Genomic DNA, 13,536 nt, shown 5'->3' with positions numbered 1-13,536 from the left:
AGAATAATAAAGTACTGGAACGGCCTGCCTCAGAAGGTGGTGAAGTCACCATGCCTGGATGTGTTCAAAAAAAGACTGGATGTGGCACTCGGTGCCAGGGTTTAGTTGAGGTGTTAGGGCATGGGATGGACTCAATCATCTTGAGGGTCTCTTCCAACCTAGTGATTTTGTGATCCAGACAGAAAACAAAAAGTATTTTTCTGACAAATACCCTTCTGCTCACCTTGCCTGACCAATAGGCTTTCTGAACATACTGGCCACCCAAAATGCAGGGATCTCTATTTCTGTTCAAAAACCAGAATTGTGTGGTCACTGTTGCTGGGTTCACTCTGTTTCTTACAAAAACTCTTTTTCACTCTTTCCTTACGTCACTCTTTTTCTTACAGCTGCTCAGCTGCGAAAGCTTCCATTCAAAGTATCAAGACACAGTTCAGCTCTCTCCTCTGTTTCTGGAGATTAAAACCGAGTTTTCCTTCCTAGAAGAAGGTTTCCCCCATTTTATTTTTAATTCTCTACATTAAGGCAGAGATCCATAGGTCCCCCTCTGTCCATGCCCCTCCAGCTTCAAATCTTCTCTGCAAGAAAGAAATTATTCTGAGGGAGAGAGTGAGAATCCCACTTCAGGAAGCTCACTATTTAATTCCCTGGCCCTTCTCCCAGGAGACACAAACTTCCTCAGGAAAAGATGGGAATTGAATCCAGCTCTGTCACTGCCTAAGAGAATACATTCACTCACCTGATCCCAGACAGATAGACATCACTACCTCTGCTTGCTTTGCTTAAAAAGGAAATGAAAAAAAAAGCAAGAAGCAGAGGGTAGACTATTTATAAGATTTTTTTTTTAAGGCTCTGAGCTTCTACCTTCAAGAAGCAACTCCAGGCTGCATATTGTAACCTTTCCAGAGAGCTGAGTGAGATACATTTGCTCCTCAAGGGGTGGCAACTTAAAATACTCTTGGTTTTTTTTTTTGTTTTGTTTTTTTTTTTTTGCTTCCTACTTTCTAATTCACATGACTCCCCACTCCATATGCCTTTTCAGATTCTGTTTTAAAACACATCAATTCTCACATCTAATCATTTGGAAGCTTTGTGCAAGCACCCTAAAATGCTGTTTGGTGAGGTCCACACACCTTGAAACCTGCAGTTCTCCACTTTCACAGTGTAACTCCTATTTTATACCAATGTGGACTTGGACAAGATGCAAGTATTTTATGAGTTGTCTTTTTTCATTGTTTTCTTACTTCAACCATGACTGGAAAGATGAGAGCATATTACTTTTAAGTTTATTCATTTAAAATCTTGCCACCTTGGAGAAAAATTGTGAGCCTACTCCTGTCCTTCCATCAGAAGCACAAGCAAAATGCTAACAGAGGAAAAAGAAACTAACAGAGGAATTCTTAATGTTACTTTCTTATGATAGAAGAGATGCTACTTAACTTGCTGCTCAGCTTTCAGACACAGGTAACAGTGCAAAATACACAGAACATTTAATGGGCTGCTATAGCAAAGCATAAAACAAAAGGTATGTGAGCACTCTTCTGTGCTCAGCAGAGAACAACCTCTGACTATCAGTAAAACTAATGAAAGGGAAACATTCAGAGAGACTGGATTTACAGTTGAGGTATCTGCTTTCAAGCTGGACAGCTGCACAAAACCATTGCAGGCTTAACTTCTCAAAATTAAATGATATGACAAGCGAGAGGAAAAAGGCCACAAGAAGCCTTTAAAGCACAGAAATGGTGTTTTATCTCTGATGAATCAAAAAACCAGGGAAACCCTGTGGGAGAAGAAGCGAAGATTAGCTTATGGCAGGCAAAACAGGAAAGAATAACTAGGTAGGAGTATTTCATTTGGATGATGGATTGGTAAAAATGCATTCCCCAAAGTGACACAGAAGTGTGGGTGTAATGGAGATCCCACCCAGCACAGGGACTCTGGGACCAGCACGCTGGTTCTGAGCTGGACCCAGAACACGGGCAGTGTGGCCACAGCACCTCCCACCTGGCCCAGCTGAAGACTCCTGCTTCTGACCCCACTGCCATCCACATGTTGCATCCACACTTAAATTATCAAGAACAGTCCTTCAAATCATCCAGTTGGAATGAGGTCTCTTAAACCTTTAGCACAGAGCTCCAGAGCATACAGTAATAATGTTTTGACCACCAAATTGAATTTCATGATCTTAGGGAATCAATTATCAACCATGTTAGACCAATATCTCAATGTCATGTAAAATCTCGAGGGGCAAAAGTGTCTCACTTAAAAAGACACACGTCCTACCTTAAAGTTATAAGAGTGTAGTGGAAAAAGCTAGAAAGTTTTAGCTTTTGATAAGTAAAATTATAGACCTTTGAAAGATAAGACTAAAATGTTATTTAAATGTGCTCTGATTTTTTTGATACATTTATTAGTATAGCCATAATAGGTAATTTTTTTTCACATTCCAACTGTAATATTTTTAGAAACAAAGAAAAGTTAACTCCCATTTCCTGTTCTTCCCTTACTTCATGTGTATGCCGTTGAATCACCAACTGCAGATACTGCTCATGACTGATGCCACAGCATTTCACAAGCTCCACTTGCATCAGCCTTGAACATTTTCACTAGTAGAGGCAGTTCAGAATTATCTGCTACTTCTGAAGCAACAACATCCCATATCAAAGTGTCTTAAGTCAAACCAGCTGCTCTCAGAATCACTGTTCCAAAGAAGCTGTGACTTTTCTGGATCAACCAAGCTTTTTCAACTATCTGTCACTTCCAAAACATTTAAAAATAGTTCTCAGGTACTTGTCCTCTATTAGGTAACTCCAATGCTTTGTGCTGCTACTATCATCATGTTACATCATTTGAATTTCATGTGTTGTTCTGAAAATACGAGTTACACAACACTGTGCTCACCTATATATTAATGTTCGACCCATTCTTTTAATTCTAGGATCCAACTAACCAACCTGGCCAGGCTCTGTTCCTTTACTGACAAAGTTAAAAAATTACAAAGTCAAAATAGAGCTGGTGAAATGTCATTTTTCTTCAAATTGAGAGTATTTATATGGGACCTAATGCTCACCTTTACAATATTTGGTGCTAATATCACAACAATACCAGAAAAACGAGTTACTACAGTCCCTGTATCATCTTGCAAAGGGCAGTAAAACAATGTATACATAGAAGTAAGAATAATAAAGAGCTCCTCATGAAATTAAGTCTCCTCTTTGTTTTCTAAAGACTTATCCTTAAATAAATTTGAGAATAAAAAACAAAACAAAAACCCACCATCCTGATACATAAGTAAATTAATGACAGCAGTAACATTACAGTAACTGAGCAACCAGGATGTCTGAATTCTTAGCTTGCCCTTCTCAGAGTATGAGACACGAGTAGTTAACTACTTTGATGAGCCCCATCAACCAACATGAACCAAGCTTAACAGAAGGGTGTCCTTTGCAAGGATCTTTACTGAATAGAATATTCATAAAAAGCAGGCAACCAGACAGAGAAGGCACAACCAAATTTAGTGCCCTCAAGGAAGAGAAAGACTGCTTTATGTTTGAGTACCTATATTAGACACCAGAGGATCCACATGGTGAAAAGGTGCACTAAATATACTGACCACAAGAAAAAATTCAACACAGGCTCACAGCTGATCAAATTCAGACAGCCAATGCCACAGAAAACAAGGCTTCACTGCTCACAGCTGGCTTAAAATTTTGGCTTACCTTGGTTTATCACTGGAAGGAACTTTAACTTAGCCATAGATATAAATCTCCCAGTTCTATATTACCTCAGGATTCAGACACACAATACCAGAGGGAATTCAGCTACCTTCAATATTTGCAACTTAGCATTTGAAAATTTGAGCACCACCTAAAACAGCTGCTTAGCCCTTCCAGAAATCCAACCAGGCACTATAACATCAATGTTTCCATTCAAAATAGTCTGATGTGTCATCTATCACCAGCCAGAGCACACAAAAAAATGCAGTTTTAAAAGGTGAAATTAAAGAGTGGTAGTATGTTTTTAAAGGTAAAAGAAATACAGTAACTACCCTATTTCACCCTGTGTCTGGGCTCAATGCCTGAACCTCAAAGTACGCTTTGTGTTGTGTTTTACTGACAAGTGATAGGTCTTGAAATAGATCAGTCAGTCACAAAATACAGAAAACTCTCCAATTAGCACAATTTTGCCTTTGTTACCTTCATAATCACCAATCATCACTTCAAACAAAAAAAGCCTAAGCAGGGTTACTGGCTTCCTCAATCATTCAGCCACATAAAACGAACCTTCCAATCCAAGCAACGCTCCAAACTCTGTCAGCCAACTACTGCTCTCATGACTTGCACTGAAGGACTGTCTACATCAAGCTTTACCCCAAAATTTAAAAACATGGCAGGATCCATCATCTAATATCTTTTACCAAGAGATTCAACACTGCACTGAACTGAAAGCAGCTTTTGAAAGTCAAAGTAACTTGAAAACAAGTAAGTAGAGCATTTGCATACATATATATGGAACAAATCACGGCCCCAGTGCTGCCAGGAACACTAGCTAAGAACACTAGTAAGACCAACTCTGTTATTTTTGAGGGGTCTTGGTGACTGTCAAGGATCCTGGTGACTGGGAAAAGGCAAACTGAAGGCTGCTAAGTCTTCCTTCAGCCCCTAGAAAGATTATGGAGCAAATCCTCCTGGGACCCACCTACAGATGCCTGAAGAAGAAAAAGATGATGGGAAATGGCCCGTGGCTATTGAGGACAAACCACAACTGACACAACTCATCTTTGAGATGATTGGCCCTGTGAACAAAGGCACAGCAGTTTGTTTTAACACTACAGAGGCTTTTAACAAGGTCTCCCACAGTACCCTTACTGGTATCCTTACTATATCCCACAGCCAAACTTGTGGAATATAGTTTGAAAAAGTTGACTGTAAACTGGGTGGAAAACCTGCCTGACCAGCAGACTCAAAAGGGCTGTGGTGAGTAGTGCCAAATCCATCTAGTTGGAACTAATGATGGAGCTGATGCCATGGCCAGTATTGTTTAATGTCTTCACTGGCAGCCTGGGCAAGGGGATGGGACTTTGAGCCAGTGTAGGTACCAAACTGGAGAGGGCTGTCCAGTGAGTTTTTGGGATCTCCACCCTCAGAGATAATCCGAACATAACCAGACATGGCTCTGAGTGACCAGACCTGAGCTGGCCATGCTTTTCAAGGGGTTGGACCAGATGATCTCCAGAAGTCTCTTCAAAACAATGTTGTTCTGTAACAACATTTGAGGTAAATAAAAACAAATAGAAGCAATTAAAAGCTGTTTAAAACCTGAGATAGTGGAGGTATTTACTTTCAAGTGAAAATAGGCCAGAAATTAACATTACAAATAAAGATGGCCAATTTTTTAACCAGTTTGTAAAAAGGCAAATAGAACATCTCTGGCCTTTAAAAGAAAAATCTCATTAAATGCTTTTTTTCACATATTTTGCATGCTGATCAAATTAAATCTTTTGAGGCAACAGCAGACAACCTGTTAGTTAGAAGTTTGCAAGTAAATTATCTCTCAGACCAGAGACATGTGTCTCAATTTGTGACAGGAGCTAATCTGGACTACACTGCCTTTCCGGAACTAATCCCACAGTATTTTCCTGACAGATGCCCGTTTTCAAAGGCTGTAAAGGTTTCTGATAACATCCCAAGCAAAGCATGCACATCACCTTTCATTTTCCAAATGCTGCCTCATTTTCCTCACCAGCTCCTGACAAGCAGCTCAATGAAAAAAACCCATCACCTACAGATTTAGCTTCATTTTTCATAGCTGCTACTTTCCTATGGCATGAAATTAATTCACTTTTGAACATTAAAGACTACAACTGATATATCTGTAAAAAAACTTTACTGTAAGTACCTCTATGGTACAAATCACTTTAATACCTTAGTCTCGATAAATAAAGCCTTCTCAAGAATACAGACCAAAATCATCCACAGATCACTTCCACTTGATCTACCTCATTCTATCTACAAGAATAGTTAAAAAAATAAGTAGTACCCATAAAGCTTTGGTGCTTTGACCAGCACCTATAGTAGATAATCCCATTATTTTATGATTAGTACAAACAGACCTAGGTACCCTATTTTGTTATCGTTACTACTACAGGAACATCCTCTTTGTTTCTATTGCAGTGACAGTTACAGCTCAGCCAGGGATACGTCCTGTACCCCAGATCTTGTACAGATGGAGGAGAAAATAGTAAATGCAATTCCCTCAGGATAGTAATTAAAAGGATAAGCATATTCGCTTGATCTAATTTAGGCATCCGAGTCAGGAGGCTAATCTAACAAAAAATTCCCTTGAACGGAGAGAACGAAGCAGCCTAAATCCATGTCTGCAGGCATCATGTAGTTCTCTTCACATCATACAGAATCCAGAGTCTGAATTAGGGTTTCTCTAAATACTCAGAGGTACGGCGGTGTGAATGCCCCTCCCAGCTGAGTCAGAATAAAAAAATACACACAAACAAAACAGGGGAGGTAGAGTGGAAACAAGGTAACAAAAATTAACCAGGTTGGGTAGCAGAACGAAGTCCAGGCAGCTATTTATCCAACTAGTTCCTAGCACTCGTTACTACTGGGTGTCACCGCGACATCAGTGGATACAGATGATTGTTACAAGAAAATTTCATATGAATGATTAAAGGTTCTTGAGAGCAAGCAGCAATTTCTGGGGCACCGATGTTACCCACGGCACGTTCTGCTTCACACACCCCCTGAGCTCTCCTGTGCACACTCCGGCGTGGGAGCTGCGGCCACCACAGGCCAGCAGCAACAGCAAACGAGCCTAAAACCATCATTTTCCCAAAAGAGCCACGCACACGATCGGGCAGCCTGGATACAAGGGCAAAGAAGCTCGAGACTTCTCATTCCCGTGTTTTAGACGGGGATTTTCCGACTGATGCTTAAGAGAACCGCTGCAAGAATAACTTCAAAGAACGCAGGCATTATCTTAAAGCACGATCTACTTTCGAGCGCTGCAATGTGACAGATGTCAAAGCCCCAGCTACCCTGAAAACTAATTACTGTATTCAAAATGGTACCTTAACGTTTAGGGAATCGAATCACGTACCTCAGCCTCATTTTATTTTCTGAATTACGACACGCCGCGGTGAGAAGTCGAGCCCAAGAAAAGCCAGTCTATTTACAGACAGAACAGTTTGCAAACTTTAACTGCAGAAACCAGCTCGGTTCCTCCAAACTCCGCGTTTTCACGGTTAACTAGACGGAACAAAATCCCCATCACCCCAAGGAACTGGACTCTAGAAACGCGTCCGAGCCGCCTCACCTCGGCAGGGCGCTCCGGGAGCTGCGTGGGCACCGGGATCGATCCGCCCGCAGCGCTCTGAGGGAGCGCCGGCAGCGGGAGCCACCGCCGCTACCGCCCAAAGCCCCAGACACCACCCCCACCCCAAAAAACGAGGAAAAAAAAAAAAACAAATAAAAACCTAAAAAGATAAAAAACCACCAAAACCCCAAAACTCGAGAGCCTAGACTCAGCTAAGGATAAAAGTAAAGCGGCTCGCAGCAGCGCTCCCGCCCCCCCCGGTACCTGTTGCGCTGCCCCGAGCGGCGGCTCCGCCGGGCCGCGGCCCCTGCGCCTCCCGCGGCGCTCGGCCCCACAACATGGCGGCGGGGGCGGGGGAGGAAGCGGGGGCGGGCGCTGCCCGAGGCCGGGCTCCGCCGCAGCCGGGACGGGGCTCTCGGAGCTCGGTGGAGGGGTCCTGTGTCCTGGGCTGCAGCTCCCGGGGCTGGGCCGGGCCGGGCTCACTAAACGGTGCCGCTGTCCGGGGATGGCGGCACCGAGCCTGTGGGTGCCTTTGCTATTCGGTGACAGCTACTGCTTCAAGAGCTGACTGGCAGAGGGTTTACCCCGTCCTTGCTCATCTCTGTCTCACCCGATTCCTACCGCTGCCTCCTCATCTGCTCCATAGATTACCTTTGCTTCAGCTTTCCGGCTGTATCCCAGTCTTAGCTCTACCAAGGGCTGAAAAGCCTCTAAGGCTTTTCACAGGCAGAGTTCCCAGATTACGACAATTCTCCCATCCGGGAGCAGGTGGCAGCAGCTTTGGTGCTTTTCCATGGGAAGCGTATCCCTCTGGGACCCCCACACCAGCGGCTAAACTGGGCTCATGCTAGGTGCACTGAAATACGTAGGGTTTCAGGAGTTTATCTTTCCAAAAATTCGTGTAGGAAGGCAACACGTGGGAAATGCCGTAATTTTTAACCTCCAAACGTCTTCCTTCTCCAGCGAGGGGATCTCGCTGTGCACAGACGATTACAGCGTCTTTCTGCTACGCTTTTGCTGGGCAGATAATTACCTATCACCTTCATACAGCTCAGACTTTTCCACTGACTCATTCTCCTGGGTTCCTAATGAGCCTTTCCAGTTTATTACACCTTTTATCATTGACGGTGATTCCAGAACAGTCGCGTTCCTGTGCCATGCAATGGCCATGGCCACATCCCAGCGCTTCCCGCTGGGCAGTATTTGTGCCCTCACACCTGATGTCTGCATTTGCTGTTGCAGCTGCCACATTGCACCGGCAGCATTCACGCGTTTACCCCTTGTGACCTCCTCAGCCCTCATCTGATTCACTGCTTTTGAAGATACAGCGTTCTCCTCCCTCACACCCAGCCCAAAAACATGCTTTGTATTTTTATCCGATGAACAGACAGCAACCTCGGCTTTGATGCATAGATATTTGCTGTGTAGGTGGATTAAAACATGTGTTATTCAAGGGGCCCAGGTGGCCTTGGGCTGTTTTGAAGTCATCTGCAGATTTCATGAGCAGTGCTTCATAAAATTCCAAATAATTATTTGGGATAACAAAGCAGCCCTGGATCAAAAACAGGCTTCTCTGAAGCCAAATTAAAGAGTCTCTCATCTGACATTTTTCACTTGAATTACTTTCTAACACCTCTTAAAACACAGTCTTTAATCTGTTTAGTACACATTATAGTGATACAGCAGTTCTAAATGTGACTTTGTTGTGTTGGCAACACCTCCAGCCCACTCTGGACTAAATAAAAGTGCCTGCATCAGGCATAACAGTGTACAGGTTCACAAAGGCCATTGTAGAGAGGATTAAGATAACAATAAATCAGATAAACATATTTCTTCTCATAAGACAAAATTGATCAAGTTACTGATTACAGTAGTTAAGGACTGGGAAAGGCAGTGTAAAAAAATCTATGAAGGAAAGTCTCTAAGAACAGGTTAGACAGATATTGGAGGAGTTTGGTAAATACAGTTGATTGTGCCTTGAACATTGAACTAGGTGACTTTTCAAAGAACCTTATGTAATTGATACTACTGCCACATCCCACAAGCAAATGAACTTGGGCCATGTCTTTGCTGAAACACTGGCTTTGAGGTGACAAAGTACATAAGCAGGAACTGTATAAAGGATGTTGGAATATTTGATTTTGTAAATATGACAGATGGAGAATGACCCATCTGCATTATTAATGTGAGATCCCTATAGGAAAGCAGAAATGTACCTCATTTGAGGTAACTACACACCTTGCTTAATACCTCCTTTGAGACAAAACTGAGGCCAGGAAAATCACAGAATGGTAGCATAGTTCAGGTTGGAAAGGACCTTTAAGGGTCATCTAGTCCAAACCCCCTGCAACAAGCAGGGACATCATAATAATAATAATAATAATAATAATAATAATAATAATAATAATAATAATTAGTAGTAGTAGTAGTAGCAGTAGTAGTAGTATTATAAACAGGACATATTAAACTAGATCAGGTTGCTTTGAACCCTGTCCAACCTGGTATTCAATGTTTGCAGTGAAGAAGCATCAACAACCTCCCTGACAGTGTTTTACACCCTTCATTGTAAAAAAAAAAAGCCTTCCTTGTATCTAATCTAAATCGACCTTCTTTTAGTTTAAAACCATTACCCGTTCTCCCGCTGAAACAAGCCCAATGAAAATACCTCTTCCCATCTCTCTCAGAGGCCTCTTTAAGTACAGAAAGGCCACAATAAGGTCTTTTCTTCTCTGGGCTGAACAATCCCAACTTGCACAGCCTTGCTTCATACCAGAGGTGCTCCAGCCCTCTGATCATCTTCATGGTCTGAACTGGACCCACTCTAACAGGACCACACTTTCTTGTGCTAAAGACCCCAGAGACGGATGCCCAGAGGGGTCTTAGGATCACCTCTTTTGACCTGTTGCCTGGGGAGGGATGAATTGTAGGGAATTAAAACTTCAGCTGACTCCCTAGCAGGATAACCTATAACCTATATAGAAGGATAACCTGCTATATAAAATTAGCACATCAAAACTTTATGTGTTCTGATTCTGCACAAATTCAAAGCATCTACATTATCACAATGAACTGGAGCTGATCAGAGATACTAAAATAAGTAGAATAATAAAAGAATAAATATCTGTAAGATTAATTAATTAATTAATTATCATGAAGACGTCTTTAAAATAGAGAATTAAATTAGTTTCCACTCAGTTTGACTACTGCTTGAAGTAAGTTCAACAGAAAAACACTTTTATGAAGGTGGAGTTTCTACAGGCAGTCTTGCAGATACTGCCTTTGGGCATCTCAGGGTTTGGAAAGAGTGCTTTTTACAAGCTTCAACGTGTTTTTGGGGGCTGATGTCAAATACCAGGTGAAATAGCAGTCCTTTCTGGTGACAGTACCCTTCTAGTAATGAACAGACAGTGGCAAAGAAACTTAAAACTGCAGAAATTAATTAGTTTGTTTCAAAAAGCTATTAAAGCAAAAGAAATTGCTTAATAATAACTGATAATAAAAAAGGGAGCTGAAAGGAGAAGAAAACAATGGTATGGTAAGATAGAGCCTTGTTCCAGACATAGGGGAACAGTTGCAGCACATCTTCTCAGAGAAGACCAATAAAGATGAAAGCTGTGGGAGGAGTAGAGAAGAAGTAGGATTTACTATAAGCAATGTTTCATCCTCTAGGATTGTTATGGTATCATTTATTATCCTGGGCTTGTAGTGGGAGGTGACCCTGCTGTGGCAGGGAGATTGGAACTAGGTGATCTTTGAGGTCAAACTCAACTTATTCTTGTCATGTCTGAGCCAAAACCAACATACAACAGCAAAACCTAACAAGCTAAAATGAAGATAGAGAAACTATTACTATTACTAGCAACTCCATTTTCATATTAAGGCTTTACTTTTTGATCATTATCTGTACTCTGTCCTCAGTTTCCTGTCACAAGCAATTTTGCTATCTTTAGAGTAATAAGGAAAGATCTCCACGCACAGCAAAAAAAGAAAAAGAATTAATAAAATTGCTCGGCCTGAACTGAGTGGCAAAATGTAAGATGACTTCTTCTTGGCTCTTAGTTTACTCCATAATATTGCTTATTTTGTCTGCTCTGCTGAAGGAAAACACACCAGAAGTGAATGCTTTATTCTCCCTGTCCAAGTCCTCTGACCAGGCAGTGTCTAAGCTTGATGACAGACATCTTCTTGCAAATGTATGTTTAAAACACATAAAGTTAAAGCAGAACCAAATGAACACCAGAAATCAGTTACTATAAGAATAAGCCATGCTTTGTGCACAGTTACTGGTCAGAGATCGAGGAACGTAAAGCAACAACTATTTCTGAGCGGTCAAAAAGCAGTAATTACTCAATAGCAACCTGCCCACATTCCTCCTGTGGTGACCTGTTGAATTTTGCTTCCTAATGAGTGGCATTTCCTCATCTGGAGAGTCCAGCTTGTCCCAGCTATAAAGAACTGCTTAGGAACAGCCACCCGTACCTGATGAATGACAGCTTTGACCCCTTTATTGGATTCAACTGTATTACTCATGCTAAATTTTCTTTTGCACCTCCTCTTTTTCCCCTCCAGCAAACACAGTAGCAGTAAGTCCTCACTCAGTGATGCTGCAGGTTTCACATTTGCAGCAGTGTCCAACTGCTATCTTCCTTTTGAGTAAATGCTAGACACTTTTAACCCACATCTTTATTTAAAAATGGAGGTGTAAAACACAACAGGATAAACAAAAGGACAAGTTAATATTTGCTTTCCACACCTAACAGAACAAGAGTGGTGCATTTCTGATATTGATTCTGAGTAGCAATTTATCAAAAATGCGTAGAAGGCACAAAGCACACACTGCGTCAAAAGTAGAACTTTGAGAGATGTTGGTTTGGTTTCTGAACCAGAAGCCCACACAGGTTTTAAAATAACAAATGGCTACTGTGTTCATTTTGTAGGATTTTCTATTACTTCATAGCTGTATAAAATAAAATAGTCATGTCCCAACTTTGTTCCTGCCAAGCACTGATGTTATTTAGTAGTGGATGAGGAGCTGGACTGTATTTATTCAGTGTGGCAAAGGCTTCTTTGCCTACCACACTGAAATTATTTCGAGATTTACAGAACATCTATGTAACCATAGAGAAAGCAGCTTTCCAGACAGGCCAGACCATGTTGTGAAGGGAGGCAGTGCTGACTCATGCAGCCTGAATTATGGCAAATAAAACTTTGCCAACTGCTGAGCAGACACAAGGGTTTCATCTGCTATCCCTATCTGCAGTGCAGGCAGGCAGAAATGCTCAAGCACACGGGAAATTCACGAGAGCCAAGTGCTGACAATAGCAGAGTAATCGGGTTAAGCAAGGTTATTTGTTGCAATTTTACAATCCTTATGCCATGGTTAGTGGCATAAGACAGTAAGTAAGTATGACAGAGTTGCAGGTTCATTTCAGATGCACTCAAGTTTTGATGCTAGTCAAGAAGCCACTCTGATCCCAATAGGCTGGGATCCCTATTGCATTTGCTACAAATGTGGGATTTTTTCTCACAAATCTTTCACTTTTAGGTGTAAAAAACTGTTGTTTCATACATACTGTTGAGTTCTGAGGACCAGTACTACTTTTGAGTAGTGTACCTTTTGTGTACTGAATTTTGTGAGGTTCTCTGGAATTACACATTGCTTTTAAGGGATGAATGATACAAATATTGAAAAAATTTGAAATTAATCTCAGATTTCAGAATGTTTCATGAGTTGCTGTGAAAAGGAATTTTTTCAGATTCATGGATTTCTGGAAATATGCAGGCATGCGATGAAACAAGTACATACTATGATAAAGACAGGCAAAACAGTGTAAAAGAGAAAAATGAATTTATGATTAATAACGTAATTAATAACAAGAGGGACTCATTGAAAGGGCAAAGAGATCACTGTGGTTTTAAGCTGGCTGATGAAAGTGGACACAAAAGCTCTGCGCTGAACACAGAAGTTTCCCCTGACTGTGGCTCTTGCTTTTCTGGTGTAATGCTGAGAGTTTGAGGTGCTGCTGCCCCCATCTGCCTGACATCCTGCGGGACTTTTCCATGAAAAACGGAAGCAAAGGCAAATTCTTCCACCCGCTGCAGGTAATAACATTGTGCTGTACCTCAAATCAGTGACAAAGTTGTTGCATTCAGGGGGTTGGACCTAATTTTGCTTTCTTTCCCCAAAACAGAGTTGACCTCTTAGGTTCA

General features: G+C 41.7%; 1 protein-coding gene across 1 annotated transcript in view; it reads right to left on the bottom strand.

The window, feature by feature from the left end:
• The window catches only part of ITSN2 (intersectin 2), an 81,397-nt gene extending 73,471 nt beyond the window's left edge, over positions 1–7,926 (bottom strand). The window contains exon 1 of the mRNA XM_062489656.1: positions 7,591–7,926. The gene's annotated coding sequence lies outside the window, so the exon portion shown is untranslated. The remainder of the gene's footprint in view (positions 1–7,590) is intronic.
• Between the last annotated feature and the right edge of the window lie 5,610 nt (positions 7,927–13,536).

Source organism: Cinclus cinclus, chromosome 3 (assembly GCF_963662255.1).
Source record: "Cinclus cinclus chromosome 3, bCinCin1.1, whole genome shotgun sequence".
NCBI lineage: Eukaryota > Metazoa > Chordata > Aves > Passeriformes > Cinclidae > Cinclus > Cinclus cinclus.
This window is presented reverse-complemented; position numbering and strand designations above follow the sequence as displayed.